The following is a 13,149-nucleotide window of genomic DNA, read 5'->3' on the forward strand; positions in this document are numbered from 1 at the left end:
ACAATTAGTTTGGGTACACAGGGCCAAGCAGTTGGAATGATGGGTTCACAGAAATTGACTGGTTCTTTGCCTAAAACTCTGTCGGCACGATGCTAAGACAACCCACCAGTTTGAACTGTTCAGTCCTAAATTGACTGAATTGACCAGTCATCTGGAATGCCTTGAGAATCTGTCTATAACACGTCTGTTTTGAATACAGTGCCTCTCCTGCTTTCGGAATATCTTCAGACACACATCACCCCTACTTACTGGAGAATACATGCTCGGTGGCCACATAAATTCAAGGAGACCTACCAGCATTAACAAGAAAGTTCCAGGGTCTGGAACATTTTGTGATCCAGCTCATCTCATACTGAGAAATCGATGACGTTTTCTAAAACAAAACCTTCAAGGGTGACCTGAATTCAAAACTTAACTCTCCCTCTCTAGCCTTAGGCTTGCACTCCATGAAATGGGAAGAATAGTACAATCTGCCCCAGAGGCTTTGTATTTCTTTATTCCTATGTTTTGCAGATTACCTAAGCTAGCATGCACGAAGCACTTACTGTCGTGCCTGGCATTTGATCAACGTTCGCTATTATTATTAGTTACTCCTCATCAAGCATGAAGCAGAGTTCTCCTTGGTTCGCCCCACAGTAGCTCCTTGGTATTAGCTAGTTGAGTTCACATCCAAAATCAGAGATCGGATGGCTAATGGCAAACTCTTCACTGCAGTGCTGAGTTTACATCACACTTAATGAGCTGGTTGTGAAGGAAATGATGCTTTTCCCACCCAAAAACATATCATCTCTGGAAATACTCCAGCTGATGGCCATGAAGCCATAAAGCAATACCAATAAAAGTAGTATCGGGCTCTGGAAAGAACGACAAACTAAAGAGAATTCCGAACTCATGCCTGCCAAGTTTTCCCTTATTTGGAAGTAGCCCATATGAAATTCTAGAACTCTCTACAGGTCACTCACAGTCTGTCCATTAGCTTTCCTGTTTGCTGTCTTCTTGTCTACTTACGTCAACTCTTCTTAATATTTAAGAACTTTTCAGGAAATTCAGTTTTAGAAAGACAGCCAAGGAGCTTTGAATTGGCAAAAGCTTCACATTTCAGAGGTGATACTAATCTAAAGAAACGCACTATTATCTTAGTAATTTCCAATTGTTCCTGGAAGCATTTTACCGCAGAGACCACTGCCAGCTATTAAGTAGAGGAGACTCGTTTTGGTTGCCAGAATTAGCTAAAATTAAGATCCTTTGACATCTTCTTACAGAAAAAAGTCAGTTTCAGTACAAACAATTCGGAATTTAATAGATTGTGACAGGTTATAAAATTCTATGCATTTGAAAGAAAAGCTTTGCTGGTGGAATAATGTGTTTCTAATTTACACATAATAGGCCTGTGAAGCTATGACTAGAAGGACATTAAAGTAATGAGGAAATTCCAGTTATAGACACTTTCTGTAGAGATCTTAAAGATTATGATTAGGGCAGTCATTTCCCCGAGTACCGTGTACAGCTAAAGCCAAAATGAAGGTGGCCCGGACAAAGAAAGGAGACGAGAAGGGCAACGAGCCTCAGTTTCGAGGGTAGGGAGAGCATCTGGGGAGGATTTTGCTAAACTTAATAAACACTGCATTCACTGAAGACCTACAAAGGGCCTTGTGCTCGGTGCTTGTCCATGAATGAGGAGGAATCACCCATGAAACGAGCCATAAGAAAGGCTGACTGATTTTTGCAGGTAAAGCTCTTTACAATACAAGAGAATTCTACTTTGCCCCGACTCTTTGTCCCCACCTTGTCCAGTCGAGCCACGCTTAGCCTTCCTCTTGATGATCAAGATGATGCAAAATGGATCCCTGAAATGCTTTCCTTATTTAAAGAGTCTCAATGCCCCTATATTATTTAAAAACGTACACTAAATGGCAAAGAAAAAGGGCAAATGTCATCTGATAGGAGCATGGGTAGCCGTTCTCATACCATCAATTGATTTAGAGATAGGGGAAGTCACTTATGCAAAACAGCAGAGAGCATGCTCGTAATGAAAGGCACGTGCTTTCCTTTAAAGCCAATGAGTATTTTTCCGCCCTTTTTTGAGATCCATTTCTCAGGTATAAGTTGATGTAAGCTAGAAACTTGCTTTCGGACTAGAAAATGATTGGAATCTTATTCTGTTATTGCTTCTACTCCTGTTTCCATTTTGGGTGCCGCATCGAGCGTATTATAGGTGGTCGATAAATACTGACCATGCAGGTGTTAGGCAACCTGGCACTTTTGCTCTTTCTTAAAAATTTTCTCCCTGAAGAGTTTCATGGCTCTCTTCTCTTACCTCTGCCTTTCAGAAATGTATTTGTGGGCGTTCTGTAAATGCCAGGCATGTTCTAGGTGCTGGAGAATGAGATCCCTGTGTTCACAGAACTGCTACTGCGGGAGGAGAGGTAGGTGGAAGATAGTGCAGAGAATAAGATAATTCTTCCTTGTGCCTCATTTTCCTCATGTGTGAGTCACACTTCAGCTCTACTGCTCTGTGGCCTGATGGGGTCTTGTCCTTCAGAGGAGACTTTCTTAGCCTTGGTTTTGACTGAGTATGAAAGAGAGAGAGATTGCAAAGGAAGTTGGTGGATAGCACGTCTCACCTAGAGCCCTGCCATTGGGCCAGTCAAAGAAGATGATGGGTTTATCGTTTAAAGAACACCATCTAACCACAGAAGAACAGAAAAGGTCCAAATAAAACAAAGAAATGCTTATATGCCAGCAGCTTTGCTCCCCCAAAGCCCATCTCTTTCTGAGCAATTCAAGAGATGTAACATTTAGTAACATTTAGTTACAAGATACTATTTCCTTCCTCATCCTCCACAAGGAGGCCTGTCTTTGTGACCCTCAATAGCTGGACGGTCAGGTCAATTCAGCTACAGAAAACAAACCAGCAATGTTGTTTAGCATCAAATAGATATTTTTAACCGTGTAGCTGTTCTTGGGGTGTTCTCAAATCCATTTGGTCTACAACTCCATTATCCTTCAAGAAAGAATATGATAGGATTTTATTCTCATTCCTCTGTGGTTGTTGTATAAGTGTTTACTACAATAGCACGAGAATTACCTCATTATAGGAAGACTAGAATCTGGGTTTTTGCTGTTCTCAGCATCCTGAGGACTTGAAAACTTCAACTCCACTCAAAGTAAAACCATATTCTTCTGAAAGAATTTTGCACTTAAACTTGCATTGTTGGGTAATGAGGGGTTGGAGTTATTTCAGTGATTTTTAACAAGAAGAAACAGCATTGGTTTGTGGTTAAAAGAAAGATAAGCTATTGTCACTGCTTGGGCTTCTAGAAAACTAAACATCCAAAAGACTAAAATTTGGCCTCCAGTCTGGTCAGTGATTTCTTTTAGAGTAGGCCCATGCACTAGATAATTAAATTCATTTCTTTGCAGAACCTCTCGTGGAATTTTAGATTCAGACAGAATCTTAAAAATTATTTAGTCTTAACTTCACCCCTCCCAAATCTGATATCTATGTCTCTTAAAGGACTAAATGTAGTTACAAATAAATCACCATTTGTGATACATGAAAAAATGCATAGCACAGATATATGCAATGAGATTCATAGGGGGAATCCATGGAGGAACAAGAAGATGCAAAAAAAAAAAAAATTGCAAGTGGCCAACTGCATATCAGCAACCCATGGTGGGGAGGGTATATGCCCAAACCGGCTGACTCTATTCATGGCTTCACTGTGACAAGTAGAAATGAACACACCTTCTTTTTAAAAGACGTCCTCAGCCAAGCACATTGATGTTACTTGCTGCCATTTTTCTATAACCTGTATTTCTTAAAGGCATCCATACAATTCATGCAGTTTCTGAAATCTACACTTTGGAGTCATTATTTGGAAAGTAATTTCCTTTTGCATATGTACTTTGAGCATATGTACATTTGCTTAGTATTTAACACATACCTATTATCTACAAGATTCTTAGAAGAAATCAAAGTGAAATTTATCAAATGGCTTCTGTCTGGTAAGGAATACAAGAAGTCTGAAGGGAATTTTGACAATAGTTTCCAAAAATTGTAAAAATGTACGTATCCTTTGACACTGCAATTCAACTTCTAGGAATTTATCCTAATGCTGCAGATTATAAAAACAAAAACCAGAAGTAATCCGAACGCTCATACTAGGTGTTAAGGGAATTAACACTAGCTTGCTCTAACAAATAATACCAAATCTCAGTGGCTTAACACAATCAAGTTTATTTTTCGCTCAGGATACAGTTGGAGATGGTTGTTTGGTGACTTTCCATGTAGTGATTTAGGGATCCTGACTCCTTTTATGTAGTTCTACTATCTTTCACAACCTCGGAGTCCTCATCTCGACCCCTGCATTCAACAGATGAATGAAGAGAGAGAGCAAAGAGGAACGCCTGGATTTGTTATGGGATGGATATGGCTTACATCATTCTGACCACATTTCATGGGCCAGAACCTGGTCATGTGGCCACAACTAACTGCAAGGGATGCTGGGAAACATAATCTTCCACTATGTCCAAGAAGAGGAAACAGGATTGGTGCGCATCTAGCCGAACTCTGGCATGTTCACAGATTGGCTTAATGAAGTATGTGGTATAGCCATAAACAGGATACTTACACAGCCATTAAAAAGGAAGCTGTAGAAGATTTAATGAAACGGGCGCCTGGGTGGCTCAGTTCGTTAAACATCTGTCTTGGGCTCAGCTCATGATCCCAGGGTCCTGGGATTGAGTCCCACATCAGGCTCCCTGTTCAGCCGGAGCCTGCTTCTCTCTCTGCCTTTGTCTCTCTCTCTCTGTTTCTCATGAATAAATAAATAAAATATTTTTTTAAAAAAGAAGATTTAATGAAACAGAAAAGATTTACACTATGGTAAATGGAAAAGGCAGGCAACAAAACATTTAGGTTATAATCTTGGCTTTGTAAAAAAAACCCGTTTTACCAAAAATATATATATTTATAAATAAAAATCCTAGAACATATACAGTAGTGTTTCTTCCTCAGTGGTGAGATACACCACCTTTCCTACCCTGTGATTTTCTATATTTTCTCCACTTTATACCGTGACTATGAACTACATTTTCTAATCAGAACAGTTGTTAAAAATAACTACCTTAGAATAGTGCTCTCTGATAGCAATATAAAGGAAATCATGCATGCAATTTTAATTAAAAATAAAAAGAATCAGGTGAGATTAATTTTAATAATATATTTTATTTAACCTAATATGTTCAATATTATCATTTCAACATGTAATCAATAAAAATTAAAATATTAAAAATTGAAATACTGATGAAACTTTTTAATATTTCTTTTTATTTATACAGAGTCTTTGGATATGGATATATCTTACACCTACAGCAGATCTCAGTTTGGATCAGCCTCATCTCAAGGGCAACGGCCACATGTGGCTGGCAACTACTGAATCGGTCAGCAGTACCTGCAAGTGTGCTAAGTGACAGGTAGGGCAATATTCAGGTAGTTCAGAAGAGGATAACACCTCACATGAGGATTGGAAAATTTTCATGAAAGATGTGGCTTTGGCATTGGGCTTCGAAGGATATTATTAATAACACCATCAATTACCGTGATACTGATAATGTCTAACATCTATTACATGCTTGCCACATGCCCATCACTGTGCTAACCACTAGGGGTCGGTAGAGAGGAGGAAACAGACTTTCTGAAGAGGGAGACCACCAGCAGCAGCAAAAGCAGAGACCTTGGAGGAAGGTCAATACACTTCTAAGCATGGGGGGTGAGGGTAGGGTTGGGGAGGGATCGGAACAATTCAGCATTGGACTCTTAGAAAGTAGTAGGAGAAAAAACAGAAGGTTAAAAGCCCCTTGAATGTTAAGGGAGGAACTTCATACCTAGTTCAATGAGAAAATGTGGTAATCATAACACAAAACGCTAAGTGCCCATTTTACAGGTGAGGAAACTGAGGCATAGGGAGATGAGGAAATTTCCAATGGTCATGCAATGTGTAACCATGTTTGGCAGAGCCTGGATTCCAACCCCAGCATTTCTGGCTCCCAAGTCTACACCTTAACTGCTCACAATGACCACGAATTTTCAAACCAGAGACCTGGATTTGCATCCCAGACTCTTCAGTCTTTCACTGGGGTTGAATCAGTTCCCTGAACAACTAGGAGCTTCAGCTTCCTCCTCCATGAAAATGAGGTAAGTCCTGCCAAACTGAAGTATCATTGCAAGAATGTAATGACATTGGGCACGGAAAGCACCAATTATACTGTCTGGCACAGAGTAGATGCCGATAAAGGCTGGTTGCCCTGCAAAATGCCATGGGGAGCCACTTCAGGCTTTTAGGCAGGGGAATGGGATGATTGAACTTACACTTGAGGAAGATTTATGCTGGAAATACCTGTCTTCCTTGATTACTTGCCCGGATGGATTGGAGCTGGGAGAGATGTGTTAGGAAGATATTGCAATAGTCCAGATAAGAGGTAACGAGGGCCTGTGCTGGGACAGCGGCAGGGAGATTGCAATCGCATTATCTAACTGCAGGATATTAGAGCCAAAACAGGCCCTATGGAGAACAGAGTCCAGACTTAAATGACTTATCCAAGGATAGATTATGGGACTAGTGAAGTTCATCTAGTTCTCTCATTCACTGTTCTTTCCTTCGCTCAGGCAGCGCTGATGTTAGAGATCAGCACCAAAATATTCAACTCTTAATAGAAACAACAAAACATCTCAGTTTTGTCTAAATCGTATACTTTCTACTCTTCAGTAGCATCCACCGACGAGCTCATGTAATCCTGTCAATGGCCACTCTCCCCACTCCTAAGGGAAGGTAGGTAGACTGGAGTCAGAACAATTTCCACCTTACAGTTAGGTAAACCGAGGCACAGAGGAAGATAAATCTTAGTTCTGGTTCATATTCTCTCTTACTTCTAAATTAGTTTTTTTTTTTTTGCTGTAATTAAAGTTTGTTTTGGCTTTGAAGCATTACTAAAATGTTGATACAGGAATGGTGTTCATAAAATTTCATGTTGAACAGAATGTCATGGGAACAGAAAGGCCTATGTCTTTTAAGATTATTCAGATTTTAAAGGTAATGAGTACAGTTCACTTGAAATCGTGTAAAGGAAGACTATTGTGTGATCAACGGGAAATTGGATCTCCGTAGCTGTTTTGTCTTAAATATAGTGCTTGAAGGTATACCTTGCTAAGAAAATGTGCTGAGATGCTATCTCTTTCCATCTCCCACCGAGAGCGGAGAAAAGAAACCAATGTTTATAAAATTAGCTTTCTGGCCTATGAGGAATGGTAAATTCTACCACAGGAGGGCGCAGGAAAGGGCAGATGCTTTTTCAGATTATCGACACGAGGTGGCGCCGCTCTGCTAGTTTTTCTTTATGTCTGTTTTCAATTTCTTATTTTTTTATTCCTTTGTTTGGTAGCGATGTTAATGGAGTAGCTTAAGTCCTGTAAAGAAGCGTTTTCATTTTTCTATTCTTTTCTTAATATGTCTGGGTTTGTCATATATAAGTATATGCTCATATAATATATAAGTGGCCAGGGGAAGGAAAACTAGTTATTCATCACTGTATTCTCCGTACAGTGTACAGATGAGTTATATTTTGCTCTTGCATTAATTTTCAGGATATTCAAGTATGGGTCCAAATTGACTTTTCCTTTGTGGTCTGTCATTGTCTCAGATTCTTTAGAGTTTCGTTGGACATTTCACTTTAGTTTGAGTTTAAAAGGGACATAATTCTGAATCACATCAGAGCTACTAAAACGTAACATAACTCAAATACTGGAAAGAAAAATAGGTATCAATAAAGGATTTGAAAATGAATTCTTCCATTTGGGTTTATGTAAAAAGGAATTCTCCAGCATAATTTAGTCAATTAGTTGTGTGTCTGAGTTGTGCTGGTCTTTGGAGTTCAAATTCCTAACTACAAAAATAAGGACGTTCCTCCAAATGTCCTCCAAGATCTCTCACGTTGGAACACCTATGACCTTATGAGTTTGTAATCATAGCTGTGCCACCTGCCTGTCCCAAATGCCATCCTTGAACCTGTATGCATGCGCTACATTGTTAAAAAGAAAATCTGGATAATTTTCTGTGGCACAACAATGTATGCAGTTATGAGTCCCAGCGAGCTTTTCAGTCTTCGCTACTCGACTGGAATTGCCGTGAGAAGGGAGTCGGCCCACGGAGGAGTGAGCTGACGGCTCTGTGGAATCACACCCTCGGGACAGAACTGGTTCTGCGTGATGAATCTTCCTGTCGAGAGACTTTGAATCCCACACTGGCTCTATCCCTTACTGGCTGGAGAGGCTAACCCAGGGATGAGTAAGTAGGCATTGAACTCCGTGCTAGTCACCGTGGTGGACAGGGGGAGAAGTAAAAAGGTCAGGCCCGATATGGCTCACAATCTGGGGGTGGGGCACAAGTTGTCTGTTATTGGGGAGTTAGAAACTGTGGGGAGTAAGTACCAGATAAGATCAGGTCTGTGCTCTGAACCCTGGTTTGGGCCTAAACCCTGCCCCAATTTTTGCCCACGGTTGTCATCCTGAGACGTGATGTTAAGTCACCACTGGGGACTGGCTGGGTGTAGGGAAGTCAGCCAAGGTGCAGTAGGAAAGACAAGGAAGGGCTAGAGAGAGATCGTAATGAAGTTGCTTAACATTCTCTGCCACCTGGTAGCAAATGTTAGGTGTCATGATCAAGGGGTAATATTTTCTATGAAATAAAAGAAAGTGACATAGACATACACGTAATACAAGTATGAGGTCCCACAGACCTTCAGCAGCCTGGAAACTAGTGACATCTGGAAGTGTGCCAGGTAGCAGGCAGAAATGGAGTAAAACTTCTTGGGCCACGCCATCCTTGGTGATGTCCACTGCGGTTGGCAAAACCCTCAGTGTGAGCTCATCAAACCAAGTGGTGCATATGGAACCTCTTCATGCCATTGTTGGCAACATGGGGCTCTTTTCTAAGCCCTTATAAATATAGACAGAGACACCTGTGCGTCTTTAGGCGTGCGTGCCAACCACTCGTCAAGACAGAGTGGCTAAATGAGTTGCTAAAGGCCACGAAACATATTAATGTTACAAAAACCAGGACGAATTTGGAATCATTTTATACTTGATGTCATATAGGCTTTGGAGCCCACCGTATGAACAAATTGTCTCACTCATGTAGAGCTACTTATTTAATTGAGGAAATGAGCTGAATCTAGTAAAAATAGAATAGACATGGGCCTCCCTGAACCCCTCTGCACCTGTGAGTGATGAGACTGAAAAGTTCTCTTGGGACAGAGTTGATGGGGTGGTGAGGAGGCTGGAAATTGGAAGTGAGTGGGATGGAACCTGAGTCTGGAGACTGAGACAGTGAAATAGGGAAAGGAGCAGAGATGAAGCAGCAGACACTCAGGTAAAAAAAATTCATGAGCCAAACCTTTGTAAAACAGGAATGGCTCATTTAGGTTCAAGATGGCGGCCATCCTGGCAGTCCACAAAGGTGTGGGACTTCCTAGCCATGAGCTGGCCTTCCTTCTTCCAGTACCGTCTTAAAGCAGTGACTCCAAAATGGTATTCCTCAGCACACTAGCACTCAGAGACGTTAATGGGTGGGGAGAACAAATGACTCTGTATCACTTTAGTTTGGAAAATGCTGGATTAAACAAAGTGAGCAAATTTCTTTCTTGCTTGGAGCTTTTAATATGCTACAATATATTGTAACTCCTTAAAAGAAAGACTTATCATACAGTGTTTCCCAGACTTTTTGGCTTTAGGACCCATTTTATTTCATTTTATTTTATTTTATTCATATAAAAAATATGGAATGCTTCATGAATTTGCATGTCATCCTTGCACAGGGGCTCGTGCTAATCTCTGTATCATTCAATTTTTAGTATATGTGCTGTCAAATGAGTACTGGACCTTTTTTTAATTTTAATTTTTTATTTATTTTTTATTTTAAAGATTTTTATTTATTTATTTGAGAGAGTGATAGAGAGCATGAGCAGGGGGAGGGGCAGAGGGAGAAGGAGAAGCAGGGAGCTAGACATGGGGCTTGATCCCAGGACCCTGGGATCATGACCTGAGCCAAACGCAGACCCTTAACCCACTGACCCACCCAGGTGCCACTGGATCTTTTTTTTTTAAATCATAGAGTATCTCAAGACAAATGTTCTGAGAAATCCCTCTTGGAAAACAATATCCTAATGTATACTAATTTATTTCAGATTAAATTCTCTAGCAACTTTGAATGTGAAATATTCAGGATAAAAGAATTGCCAGAGAAGTGAAAGATTCATCGAACCAACCAATCAAGTGTTCTTTTGATTCATTTATTTAAATTATTTGTGTGGGTAGACCCACTCTTAAAAGGCACAGACCCCATCTTTTTTTTTTTTTTAAAGATTTTATTTATTTATTTGACAGAGATAGAGATAGCCAGCGAGAGAGGGAACACAAGCAAGGGGAGTGGGAGAGGAAGAAGCAGGCTCATAGCAGAGGAGCCTGATGTGGGGCTCGATCCCATAACGCCGGGATCACGCCCTGAGCCGAAGGCAGACGCTTAACCGCTGTGCCACCCAGGCGCCCCACAGACCCCATCTTTAGATGATTTTTCTCATAGGCAATGACACGGAATTAGCTCTGCACCCCTACAATTAGGCCTTGCCCAAATGGTGCCACCACCTTGGAATCTGGTGTCATTGTGGCTGTCAGTCTCAGCATAGCCGTGCTATGAGAATAAGAAGAATAAATACAGTTCCTAATTTCCAAGTCAAAGACAGTGTGAATTGATATTACACAGTAAAATGCAATGAGATTAAATCAATAACATCTGCAATAAGGCATAATGAAGGTAAAATTATATCTCTGGCTTCCTGAACAGCTGTGAATCTATTTTTAATGACCCTCATTTTTGGCAGTCAGCTAACAACTTCTAAAATGTCCTAGAAATTGGATTGTTAAGCAGATGAGCACTGCAGTGGCTTGGAATGTCATTAATTTCAGCTGCCTTACCCATCTGCATGGGCGAGATGGAGGCATCATGAATTCACCCCCATCCACCCCACTGAGCACCCCACTAACCGGGCCTTGGGTGGCCCCGGCAAATGCTGGATACAGCCAGGCAGGAGAGCTGGGGGGAGAGGGGCTCCCAGGACGATCATGGGCTGTCGAACGATGGAGAAAAAGGAAAAAGTCCTTGTTTTTGTAATGCCGATTGCCACACATAATTGGCTTTCAAGTCTACCTCGTGCTATTGGAACCTCATAACGCTGCCGAGAGCAAAAGACATTCTAATGGTTCCCTGTTTACCAACAGGGCACTTTGGTTCCATGAGATTGTTCTGCCCAGGACTTGGTCAAGGTCACACCACCAGCAAGTGCAGGAGCCAGCACTCAACCCTGGTCTTCTCGTTCTAAAGCCAGGGCCCTTCCATGGCCCAGTAGGTCCTCTGCTGACTGGAGTAACGGCCGTGGGAAAGACACCATGAAAACTTTGAAATTGAGGAAAGTGAATATTTGGGATTATCCATGTTTTTCTTAGCTGCCTGGCACCTTTGTACTTTGCGGTAGCTTTAGCCAGAAGCTGAGTCTGGGAAACAGACAGTTGATCCCTTTGGCTAATTGTTTTGAGCTCACTTTACTTCTCCAGACTGGCAGGGACAGGGGGGCGGGGGGGGTGGCATCCCACACTTTGCACACCATTGTACTTCCTGCACCCCACTGACAGATTCTCAGATTCCCAGGTCAGGCTTCTAGCTAGGTGGCTCAGGAGATCCCAGCCTACACTGTGTTTCAGAAGATGGAAGCTAAGATTCAGATTCCCGTTCAGACTCACTCTTTGCCTGAGTGGAAGCCGACAGGAGGAGGATGAATTTCTTATTCTCTTCCCCGCCCTGAGAAGCCTACGACATTGAGAGAGAAGAGTTTCATGCAGAAGACAAGGCTGCAGCTAAGTGAAGCCGTTAGTTTATGGGACGGATCCCTACTGCCTGACTTACTCTCAGCTGCACAGGCTGATCCTTTGCTGCCTGAAATTTCAGACAATCAAGAGGTGGGGTGCAGGGGTGAGGCTGTGCCGTGGCATGGTTTTGCACTGGAGAGAAGAGCTTGGCTCCAGCAGAGTCATCTATGACAGAGGGTTATTGGGTACAAAAGTGTTAATGAGTACCTCTGTTCAGCAAGGGGATTATCTCTACGAAGCGAGGGGACACCTTCCAATGGCCAACGGCCGATATAATGGTCAGGGAGGCTGTAAAGAGAGAAGCAAAGTGGAGGGAAAGGGGATTTTGTGATCATGAAACATCATACACCACTAATGATTAACACAACGCCTGGTGTGCTATAAAGCTGTGCTTGCTCGCGAAGACAGCAGGGAGATGGGAGGGATTTCAGTTCATGCAAAGGTGGGCAAATAATGCTCGGAGAAGAAGGCAAGGGAGGTCTAGGGAAAATGGAAGAGCTGGCGCTCCTAGGCCGCTGGGGCTGGTGTGGGCAAACCCCAGGGGCCAGGAGGCAGTACACTGAGCGAGAGGGACACAGGGGCTGGCCTGTGCCAGGACCGGCTTGACATGCCAGAGGGCCAGAGCACCTCCCAGCGCACAGGGGATTGACACATAGCACCCCCCAGCAATCCTCTCCGTTAGGCTCTCCCACATAGATTGATGGGCAAGGTGGATATATTTTGCTGTGGTTTAAGAGAAGCCCTTAAACAGGAGCGTCTAAGTGGCTTGTGTAAGAAGCACACACATTGACCCTCAAGTGTTAACTGAGAGGCACGCCTACCACTGCCCAATGAGCTAGTGATCAGTTATGCAAACCTCACGCCTTCACTGTTCATTGACACGGGTTCAATGTCAGGTTGGCAAGTAGGTTTCCCCTTACGTGTTGACTTCCACGGTTGGCTTCCACCGTGTTCACAAGGTCTCTGAGGCCAGACCCAGTTTCGCAGGAAAGAGTGTTGTGTTCAGTTAGTGCAGTCTGCCCTGGATGAGTGAGGAAGGGGGGAAGGCCCTGCATCTCCAGTCTCCTACTGCCTCCCAGGAGGGGCTCTCACTTTATGTGAAGCTGGTCCAAGTATCAAAAATCAAAGGAACCTCAGACTCACAAGTGAGGGGGGATGAAATGGATGGAGGA

The 13,149-nt window shown here is 42.4% G+C and overlaps 1 long non-coding RNA gene and 1 other non-coding gene across 3 annotated transcripts in view; one reads left to right on the forward strand and one right to left on the reverse strand.

Annotated features, from left to right (window-relative positions):
- LOC103658908 overlaps window positions 1-13,149 on the forward strand; it is a 251,229-nt gene that overhangs the window by 216,341 nt on the left and 21,739 nt on the right. For both annotated transcript variants that reach the window (XR_005838556.1, XR_567333.2), the window contains 2 exons: window positions 5,344-5,478; window positions 6,020-6,199. This is a non-coding gene — a long non-coding RNA (uncharacterized LOC103658908). The remainder of the gene's footprint in view (window positions 1-5,343; window positions 5,479-6,019; window positions 6,200-13,149) is intronic.
- Window positions 9,829-9,932, reverse strand: LOC121105983. The gene has a single exon (XR_005838713.1). It is a non-coding gene; the product is annotated as a U6 spliceosomal RNA (small nuclear RNA).

Source organism: Ursus maritimus, unplaced genomic scaffold, assembly GCF_017311325.1.
Source record: "Ursus maritimus isolate PB19 unplaced genomic scaffold, ASM1731132v1 scaffold_3, whole genome shotgun sequence".
In the NCBI taxonomy this organism is placed as follows: domain Eukaryota; kingdom Metazoa; phylum Chordata; class Mammalia; order Carnivora; family Ursidae; genus Ursus; species Ursus maritimus.